Genomic DNA, 9,244 nt, shown 5'->3' with positions numbered 1-9,244 from the left:
AACGCCCAAAAAGGTAGAGATTTGGGCGTTAAACGCCAGAATGGGCACCATTCTGGGCGTTTAACGCCAGGATGACACAAGAGGGAAGATTTTGTTTTTAATGCACATTTTTTTTTAAGTTTTCAAAATTTTTCAAAATCAAATCTTTTTCAAATCATATCTTTTCAATCATATATTTTCAAAATCAAGTTCTTTCCATTTTCAAAAATACTTGCTAACAATTAATGATTTGATTCAAAAATTTCAAGTATGTTTCCTTTTCTGCTGAGAAAGGTTTAATGTTTGAATCATATCTTTTCTTATTAGCCAAGTGATTAATTTTAAAAATCAAAATCTTTTTAAAATTGTTTTTCAATCATATCTTTTTGAAATCATAACTTTTCAATCATATCTTTTTAATCACATCTTTTTCAAAATTTAATTTTCAATCATATCTTTTTGAATTATAAATTCAAAATCTTTTTTAAAAAAATCACTTTATTTCTTTCCCAACTTCAAATTTTGAAAATCATTCATCAAGTTTTCAAAATTTTCTTTTAATTATTTCAAAATTTTTTTAATCTATTTTCGAAAATTCTTCCCCTCTTCTCACATCCTTCTATTTAAGGACTAACACTCCTCCATTATCAATAATTCGAATTTTATCTCTCTTGATAAGTTCGAATTCTTCTACCTCCTCCTTCTATTCTTCTTTTCCTCTGACACCTCAAGGAATCTCTATACTATGACATAGAGGATTCCATATTTTCTTGCTCTCTTCTCTTTCATATGAGCAGGAGCAAAGACAAAGGCATTCTTGTTGAGGCTGATCCTGAACCTGAAAGGACCTTAAAGCGAAAGCTAAGAGAAGCTAAGGCACAACTCTCTGTAGAGGACCTAACAGAAATCTTCAAACTAGAAGAAGACATGGCAGCCGAAAACAACAACAATGCCAACAATGCAAGGAAGGTGTTTGGTGACTTTACTGCACCTACTCCTGATTTCTATGGGAGAAGCATCTCAATCCCTGCCATTGGAGCAAACAACTTTGAGCTTAAGCCTCAATTAGTTTCTCTAATGCAACAGAATTGCAAGTTTCATGGACTTTCATTGGAAGATCCTCATCAGTTCTTAGCTGAATTCTTGCAAATCTGTGACACTGTCAAGACCAATGGGTTGACCCTGAGGTCTACAGACTTATGCTTTTTCCTTTTGCTGTAAGAGACATAGCTAGGACATGGTTGGATTCACAACCTAAAGAAAGCCTGAACTCTTGGGAAAAGCTAGTCAATGCCTTCTTGGCAAAGTTCTTTCCACCTCAAAAATTGAGCAAGCTTAGAGTGGAAGTCCAAACCTTTAGACAGAAGGATGGTGAGTCCCTCTATAAAGCTTGGGAGAGATACAAGCAATTGATCAGAAGGTTCCCTTCTGACATGCTTTCAGAATGGAGCATCATAGGAATCTTCTATGATGGTCTGTCTGAACTATCCAAGATGTCATTGAATAGCTCTGCTGGAGGATCTCTTCATCTGAAGAAGACGCCTGCAGAAGCTCAAGAACTCATTGAAATGGTTGCAAATAACCAATTCATGTAAACCTCTGAAAGGAATCCTGTGAATAATGGGACAAGTCAGAAGAAAGGAGTTCTCGAGATTAACACTCTGAATGCCATATTGGCTCAGAACAAAATATTGACTCAGCAAGTCAATATGATTTCTCAAAGCCTGTCTGGAATGCAAGCTGTACCAGGCAGTACTAAGGATGCTTCATCTAAAGAAGAAGCTTATGATCCTGAAAACCCATCTATGGAAGAGGTGAATTACATGGGAGAACCCTATGGAAACACCTACAATCTTTCATGGAGAAATCATCCAAATCTCTCATGGAAGGATCAACAGAGACCTTAACAAGGTTTCAACAACAATAATAGTGGAAGAAATAGGTTTAGCAATGGCAAGCCTTTTCCATCATCTTCTCAGCAACAGACAGAGAATTCTAGGCAGAGCCACTCTGACTTAGCAATTATGGTCTCTGATCTAATTAAAACCACTCAAAGTTTCATGACTGAAACAAGGTCCTCCATTAGAAATTTGGAGGCACAAGTGGGTCAGCTGAGCAAGAAAGTTACTGAACTCCCTCCTAATACTCTTCCAAGCAATACAGAAGAGAACCCAAAAGGAGAGTGCAAGGCCATAAACACAATCAACATGGCCGAATTTGGAGAGGAGGAAGAGGCAGTGATCGCCACTGAGGAAGATCTCAATGGACGTCCACTGGCCTCCAATGAGTTCCCTAATGAGGAACCATGGGAATCTGAGGCTCATAATGAGACAATAGAGATTCCATTGGATTTACTCCTACCATTCATGAGCTCTGATGAGTATTCTTCCTCTGAAGAGGATGAAGATGTTACTGAAGAGTAAGTTGCTAAGTACCTTGGAGAAATCATAAAGCTAAATGACAAGTTATTTGGTAATGAGACTTGGGAGAATGAACCTCCATTGCTCATCAAAGAACTGGATGACTTGACTAAGCAGAGATTACCTCAAAAGAGACAGGACCCTGGAAAGTTCTCAATCCCTTGTACCGTAGGCACCATGACCTTTGAGAAGGCTCTGTGTGACCTAGGGTCAAGCATAAACCTTATGCCTCTCTCTGTAATGGAGAAGCTAGGGATCATTGTGGTACGAGCTGCAAGAATCTCATTAGAGATGGCAAACAATTCAAAGAAATAGGCTTATGGACTTGTAGAGGATGTCTTGGTAAAGGTTGGAGACCACTACATCCCTGCTGATTTCATAGTCCTAGAGACTGGAAAGTGCATGGATGAATCCATTATCCTTGGCAGACCCTTCCTATCCACAGCAAAAGCTGTGATTGATGTTGACAGAGGAGAATTGATCATTCAAGTGAATGAAGAATCCCTTGTGTTTAAGGCTCAAGGATATCCCTCTGTAACCATGGAGAGGAAGCATGAAGAGCTTCTCTCAAAACAGAGTCAAACAGAGCCCCCACAGTCAAACTCTAAGTTTGGTGTTGGGAGGCCACAACCAAACTCTAAGTTTGTTGTTGAACCCCCACATTCAAACTCTAAGTTTGGTGTTGGGAGGTTCCAACATTGCTCTGAACATCTGTGAGGCTCCATGAGAGCCCACTGTCAAGCTACTGACATTAAAGGAGCGCTTGTTGGGAGGCAACCCAATGTTATATTTATCTATTTTCCATTGTTATTTTATGTTTTCTGTAGGTTGATGATCATGTGAAGTCACAAAAACAATTGAAAAAGCAAAAACAGAATGAAAAACAGAGAAAAAAATAGCACACCCTAGAGGAAAAGCTCGCTGGCGTTCAAACACCAGTAAGGGGCACTAGACTAGCGTTTAATGCCAGGAATGGGCAAGGAGCTGACGTTAAACGCCAGAAAAGGGCAGCAGCCCGGCGTTTAACGCCAGAATTGGCAGCAAGGGCATTTTTGCACGCCACTCGGTGCAGGGATGAGCTATCCTTGACACCTCAGGATCTGTGGACCCCACAGGATCCCCACCTATCCCACCTCTCTCTCTCTTCTTCACCCATTCACCAATCACCTCAATACCTCTTCCCCAAAAACCCCTCACCTATCAAATCCCACCATTCTCTTCACCACTCACATCCATCCTTCATAAAACCCCACCTACCTCACCATCCAAATTCAAACCACTTTCCCTCCCAAACCCACCCATACTAGCCGAACCCTACACCCCTCTCAACTCCTATATAAACCTATCTTCACTCCTTCATTTTCACACAACCTCAACACCATTTTTCCCCCTTGGCCGAACCACAAAGCCCCCTCCATCTCCTCCATTTTTCTTCTTCTTCTACTCTTTTCTTTCTTCTTTTGCTCGAGGACGAGCAAACCTTCTATGTTTGGTGTAGTAAAAGCGTTGCTTTTTGTTTTTCCATAACCATTTATGGCACCTAAGGCCGGAGAAACCTCTAGAAAGAGGAAAGGGAAGGCAAAAGCTTCCTCCTCCGAGTCATGGGAGATGGAGAGATTCCTCTCAAGGGTGCATCAAGACCACTTCTATGAAGTTGTGGCCATGAAGAAGGTGATCCCCGAGGTCCCTTTTAAACTCAAAAAGAGTGAATATCCGGAAATTCGACATGAGATCCGAAGAAGAGGTTGGGAAGTTCTTACCAACCCCATTCAACAAGTCGGGATCTTAATGGTTCAAGAGTTCTATGCTAATGCATGGATCACCAAGAACCATGATCAAAGTGTGAACCCGGACCCTAAGAATTGGCTTACAATGGTCCGAGGGAAATACTTAGATTTCAGTTCAGAAAATGTAAGGTTGGCATTCAACTTACCTATGATGCAAGGAGATGCACACCCCTACACTAGAAGGGTCAACTTTGATCAAAGGTTGGACCAAGTCCTCATGGACATATGTGAAGAGGGCGCTCAATGGAAGAGAGATTCAAGAGGGAAGCCGGTTCAACTAAAAAGGCAAGGAAGAGACATTGAGGAGCTCAAGCACTCCATAAGATCTTCAAGAGGAAGAACAAGCCGTCATCACTAAGGTGGACCCGTTCTTTAACTTCCTTGTTCTTTATTTTCCTGTTTTTCGAAAATTGTGCTTTATGTTTATTCATGTTTGTGTCTTTATTACATGATCATTAGTGTCTAAGTGTCTATGCCTTAAAGCTATGAAAATGAATCCATCACCTTTCTTAAATGAAAAATGTTTTTAATTGAAAAAGAAAAAGAAGTACATGAATTTTGAATTTTAAAATAGTTTAATTATTTTGATGTGGTGGCAATGCTATTATTTTTTTGAATGAATGCTTGAACAGTGCATATTTTTTAATTTGATTGTTTATGAATGTTAAAATTGTTGGCTCTTGAAAGAATGAAAGGAAAAGGAGAAATGTTATCTGATGATCTGAAAAATCATAAAATTGATTCTTGAAGCAAAAAAAAGCAGTGAAAAGCTTGCAGAAAAAAAAAGATATATGCGAAAAAAAAGGGAAAAAAAAAAGAGAAAAAGCAAGCAGAAAAAGCCAATACCCCTTTAAACCAAAAGGCAAGGGTGATAAAAAGGATCCGAGGCTTTGAGCATCAGTGCATAGGAGGGCCCACAGGAATAAAATCCTGGCCTAAGCAGCTAAGCCAAGCTGTCCCTAACCATGTGCTTGTGGCGTGAAGGTGTCAAGTGAAAACTTGAGACTGAGCGGTTAAAGTCGAGGTCCAAAGCAAAAAGAAGAGTGTGCTTAAGAACCCTGGACACCTTTAATTGGGGACTCTAGCAAAGCTGAGTCACAATCTGAAAAGGTTCACCCAGTTATGTGTCTGTGGCATTTATGTATCCGGTGGTAATACTGGAAAACAAAGTGCTTAGGGCCACGGCCAAGACTCATAAAGTAGCTGTGTTCAAGAATCAACATACTTAACTAGGAGAGTCAGAAACACTATCTGGGTTCTGAGTTCCTATAGATGCCAATCATTCTAAACTTCAAAGGATAAATTGAGATGCCAAAACTGTTCAGAAGAAAAAAGCTAAAAGCCCCGCTCATCTAATTAATACTGATCTTCATAGATATTTTTGGAATTCATTGTATATTCTCTTCTTTTTATCCTATTTTATTTTCAGTTGCTTGGGGACAAGCAATAATTTAAGTTTGGTGTTGTGATGAGCGGATAATTTATACGCTTTTTGGCATTGTTTTTAGTATGTTTTTAGCATGTTTTAGTTAGTTTTTATTATATTTTTATTAGTTTTTATTTAAAATTCACTTTTCTGGACTTTACTATGAGTTTGTGTGTTTTTCTGTAATTTCAGGTATTTTCTGGCTGAAATTGAGGGACCTGAGCAAAAATCTGATTCAGAGGCTAAAAAGGACTGTAGATGCTGTTGGATTCTGACCTCCCTGCACTGAAAGTGGATTTTCTGGAGCTACAAAAGCCCAATTGGCGCACTCTCAATTGCTTTGGAAAGTAGACATCTAGGGCTTTCCAGAAATATATAATAGTTCATACTTTTTCTAAGATTTTATGGCCCAAACCGGCTTTCAAAGTTAGCATCAGAATTCCCAGCGTTAAACGCCGGAACTGGCACCAAAGTGGGAGTTAAACGCCCAAACTGGCACAAAAGCTGGCGTTTAACTCCAGGAAAAGTCTCTACACAAAAATTATTCAATGCTCAGCCCAAGCACACACCAAGTGGGCCCGGAAGTGGATATTTATGTCATTTACTCATTTCTGTAAACCCTAGGCTATTAGTTCTATATAAATAGGACCTTTTGCTATTGTATTTTCATCTTTGAATCTGAGTCTCATCTTTGAGTAGTTCTATGCTACCTTAGATCATGTTTTGGGGCTGGCCTCATGGCCATGCCTTGACTATGTTCTTATGTATTTTCAACGGTGGAGTTTCTACACACCATAGATTAAGGTGTGGAGCTCTGCTGTACCTCGAGTATCAATGCAATTACTATTGTTCTTCTATTCAATTCAGCTTGTTCTTGTTCTAAGATATCACTTGTTCTTCAACTTGATGAATGTGATGATCCGTGACACTCATCATCATTCTTACCTATGAACGTGTGCCTGACAACCACTTCCGTTCTACCTTCGATTGAGTGTTTATCTCTTGGATTCCTTAATCAGAATCTTCGTGGTATAAGCTAGAATTGATGGCGGCATTCTTGAGAATCCGGAAGGTCTAAACCTTGTCTGTGGTATTCTGAGTAGGATTCAAGGATTGAATGACTGTGACGAGCTTCAAACTCGTGATTGTGGGGCGTTAGTGATAGACACAAAAGAATCACTGGATTCTATTCCGACATGATCGAGAACCGGCAGATGAATAGTCGTGCTGTGACAGAGTGCGTTGAACATTTTCACTAAGAGGAAGGGATTGTAGCCACTGACAACGGTGATGCCCAACATACAGCTTGCCATGGAAAGGAGTAAGAAGGATTGGATGAAGACAGTAGGAAAGCAGAGAGACAGAAGGGACAAAGCATCTTCATACGCTTATCTGAAATTGTCACCAATGAATTACATAAGTATCTCTATCTTTATTTTATGTTTTATTTATATTTTAATCATTCATCATCCATAACCATTTGAATCCGCCTGACTGAGATTTACAAGATGACCATAGCTTGCTTCATACCAACAATCTCCGTGGGATCGACCCTTACTCACGTAAGGTATTACTTGGACGACCCAGTGCACTTGCTGGTTAGTTGTGCGAAGTTGTGATAAAGAGTTGAGATTACAATTGTGCGTACCATGTTGATGGCGCCATTGATGATCACAATTTCGCCACACCAAGCTTCCAATAGAGAAGAGATCTCTACAATGGGAATTAGATCTACTAAGTCAATTATATGGTGTTCTACAAACTGTCAAATTGACAAGAGGACGAGAAGACATAATTGTGTGAAAGTTTCATAAAAATAGACTATTTACTACTAAATTTTTTATGCAGATTTTATAGGAAGAAAGACTGCTGGAGGATATATCAAGCTATAGTTTTACTAAAGCTGTCTAGAGGGGGTTAGTTCCATCTCGAGTTGAAATTTTTACTTAGTTTGTATTAGTCAATAAAGTTATTATTACTAAAGAGATGTTGAGTAGGTTTGGTGTAATTGATTCTAATAATAATTTGTGTGTTTTATGTGATAAGAATGTTGAGAGTGTATACCACTCATTTGTTGCTTGTGAGTATTCTTGTAAGACCCCGCAAAATACTAAATAATTAAGTGACAACTAATAAATAAATTAAATGAGAGCAAAAAAAGATTAGAGATTTAATATTTATTATTTGAGAAAATAAAAATATTTAGGGTACGAATTAAAATGCTTATCTTAAAGGTTTTAGCCCAAAATTGGGCCAATAGGCTAAGAAAATAAAATTGGGCCATACCGGGCCCAAACCCACACATATATGTACCCACACTTAATGAAAGTTCAGCATCATTCCCCCCTGGCCCCCATTTGGTATGAAATACCATTAGAGAGAGGAGAGAAAAGAGAGAAGAGAAATCCTAGACGCCCTCACCTTCAAACCTCCATAACTTTTGCTATGGAGCTCCGATTGATGAGGCGTGTACGGCCACGCGAAGTTTGTCTTCTCCTCTTTAATTCTTTCTAAATAGTTTGGTGAGTAACTCGAAATCCAAACCCCAGTTTCTCATTCAAACCTGAAATCGCATTTTTGGTTTGGGTATCGAGGATTTTTGGTGATTTTGATGTTATGGGAGTTTTCTAGCTTATGTTCTTAGTGGTATCCATCATTAATTTTAGTGGGTAAAGGTAAGAAACCTTTTGCTTCTCTTGGTTCATCAATTTATGAAAATCCTAGTTTTTAATATTGTGCCAAATTGTATAATATGGTCTTAGATTGAGTAATTAGAAGCTTAGCTTGGTGGAATTTTGGAAAAGAAAGCTTGGAATTGCGATATTAAAGTACGGGTGGTAGTTTTGAGTAGGCATTATGTAAGGTTATGTGAAAACCTACGTTACTTGCCCCTAGGATAAGTTGAATGGAATTGATTGTTGATATGCTTTAATAATGGTTAGTATGAATATTGAGTTAGTTGATGTGTTTTGACATAAAATTGAGAGTGAAAATAATAAATTTTTGATGAATTCAAAAGTGCTATGTGATATTGTTGCAATTGGATATTGTGATATATGTTGGTGCTGTGTTGCATGAATGTCCTATTTTGTTGAAAATATAATTTTAAACTATTTTGCCTATTCCACTCTGCTCTTTCACTTCCGTAGTCCCTATTTGAGATCTGATAACTATTTTCTATGGTTTGGAACAAATCTTGTGCCTTTAAACCAGTTTCTTAATGTTTTAAACTTCTGTAAATCCTAAAATGGGTATAGAGAATAATGAGAATGAGATGATATAATTGAATGGTGAGATTGAATTAATTCGAGAGGATAATGAGAATGAGATTATATGGTTGAATGATGAGATTGAGTTGATTCGAGAGGTGTACAGAGCACTTAACTCTGCAAGGTGTGCAGGACACTCAACCCTGCGAGGTTCTCTCTGTCTGCAAAGTGTACAAGACACTCATCCTGTGAGATATACAAAGTATTAACTCTACGAGGTAAACAGGGCACTCACCCTGCGAGGCTACACTATTTATAGAGCGAGTAAATAGCATAAAGGACAATGTTCGGGTTAGCTACTGGATGTGTCGGATTTTGGCTGTATAACCGATAGATGAGCTCATTGGCCATAGGGCAAGCATA

The 9,244-nt window shown here is 38.6% G+C and overlaps 1 non-coding gene across 1 annotated transcript; it reads right to left on the bottom strand.

Moving 5' to 3' along the window:
• Positions 1–1,310: 1,310 nt before the first annotated feature.
• On the bottom strand, positions 1,311–1,418 carry LOC148567332 (small nucleolar RNA R71). Its single transcript, XR_015882620.1, has one exon. It is a non-coding gene; the product is annotated as a small nucleolar RNA R71 (small nucleolar RNA).
• Positions 1,419–9,244: the final 7,826 nt, after the last annotated feature.

This window comes from Arachis ipaensis, chromosome B4 (genome assembly GCF_059453495.1).
Source record: "Arachis ipaensis isolate K30076 ecotype BB chromosome B4, ASM5945349v1, whole genome shotgun sequence".
In the NCBI taxonomy this organism is placed as follows: Eukaryota; Viridiplantae; Streptophyta; class Magnoliopsida; order Fabales; family Fabaceae; genus Arachis; species Arachis ipaensis.
The sequence above is the reverse complement of the archived record's forward strand: the minus strand, read 5'-3'. Positions and strand labels throughout refer to the sequence as shown.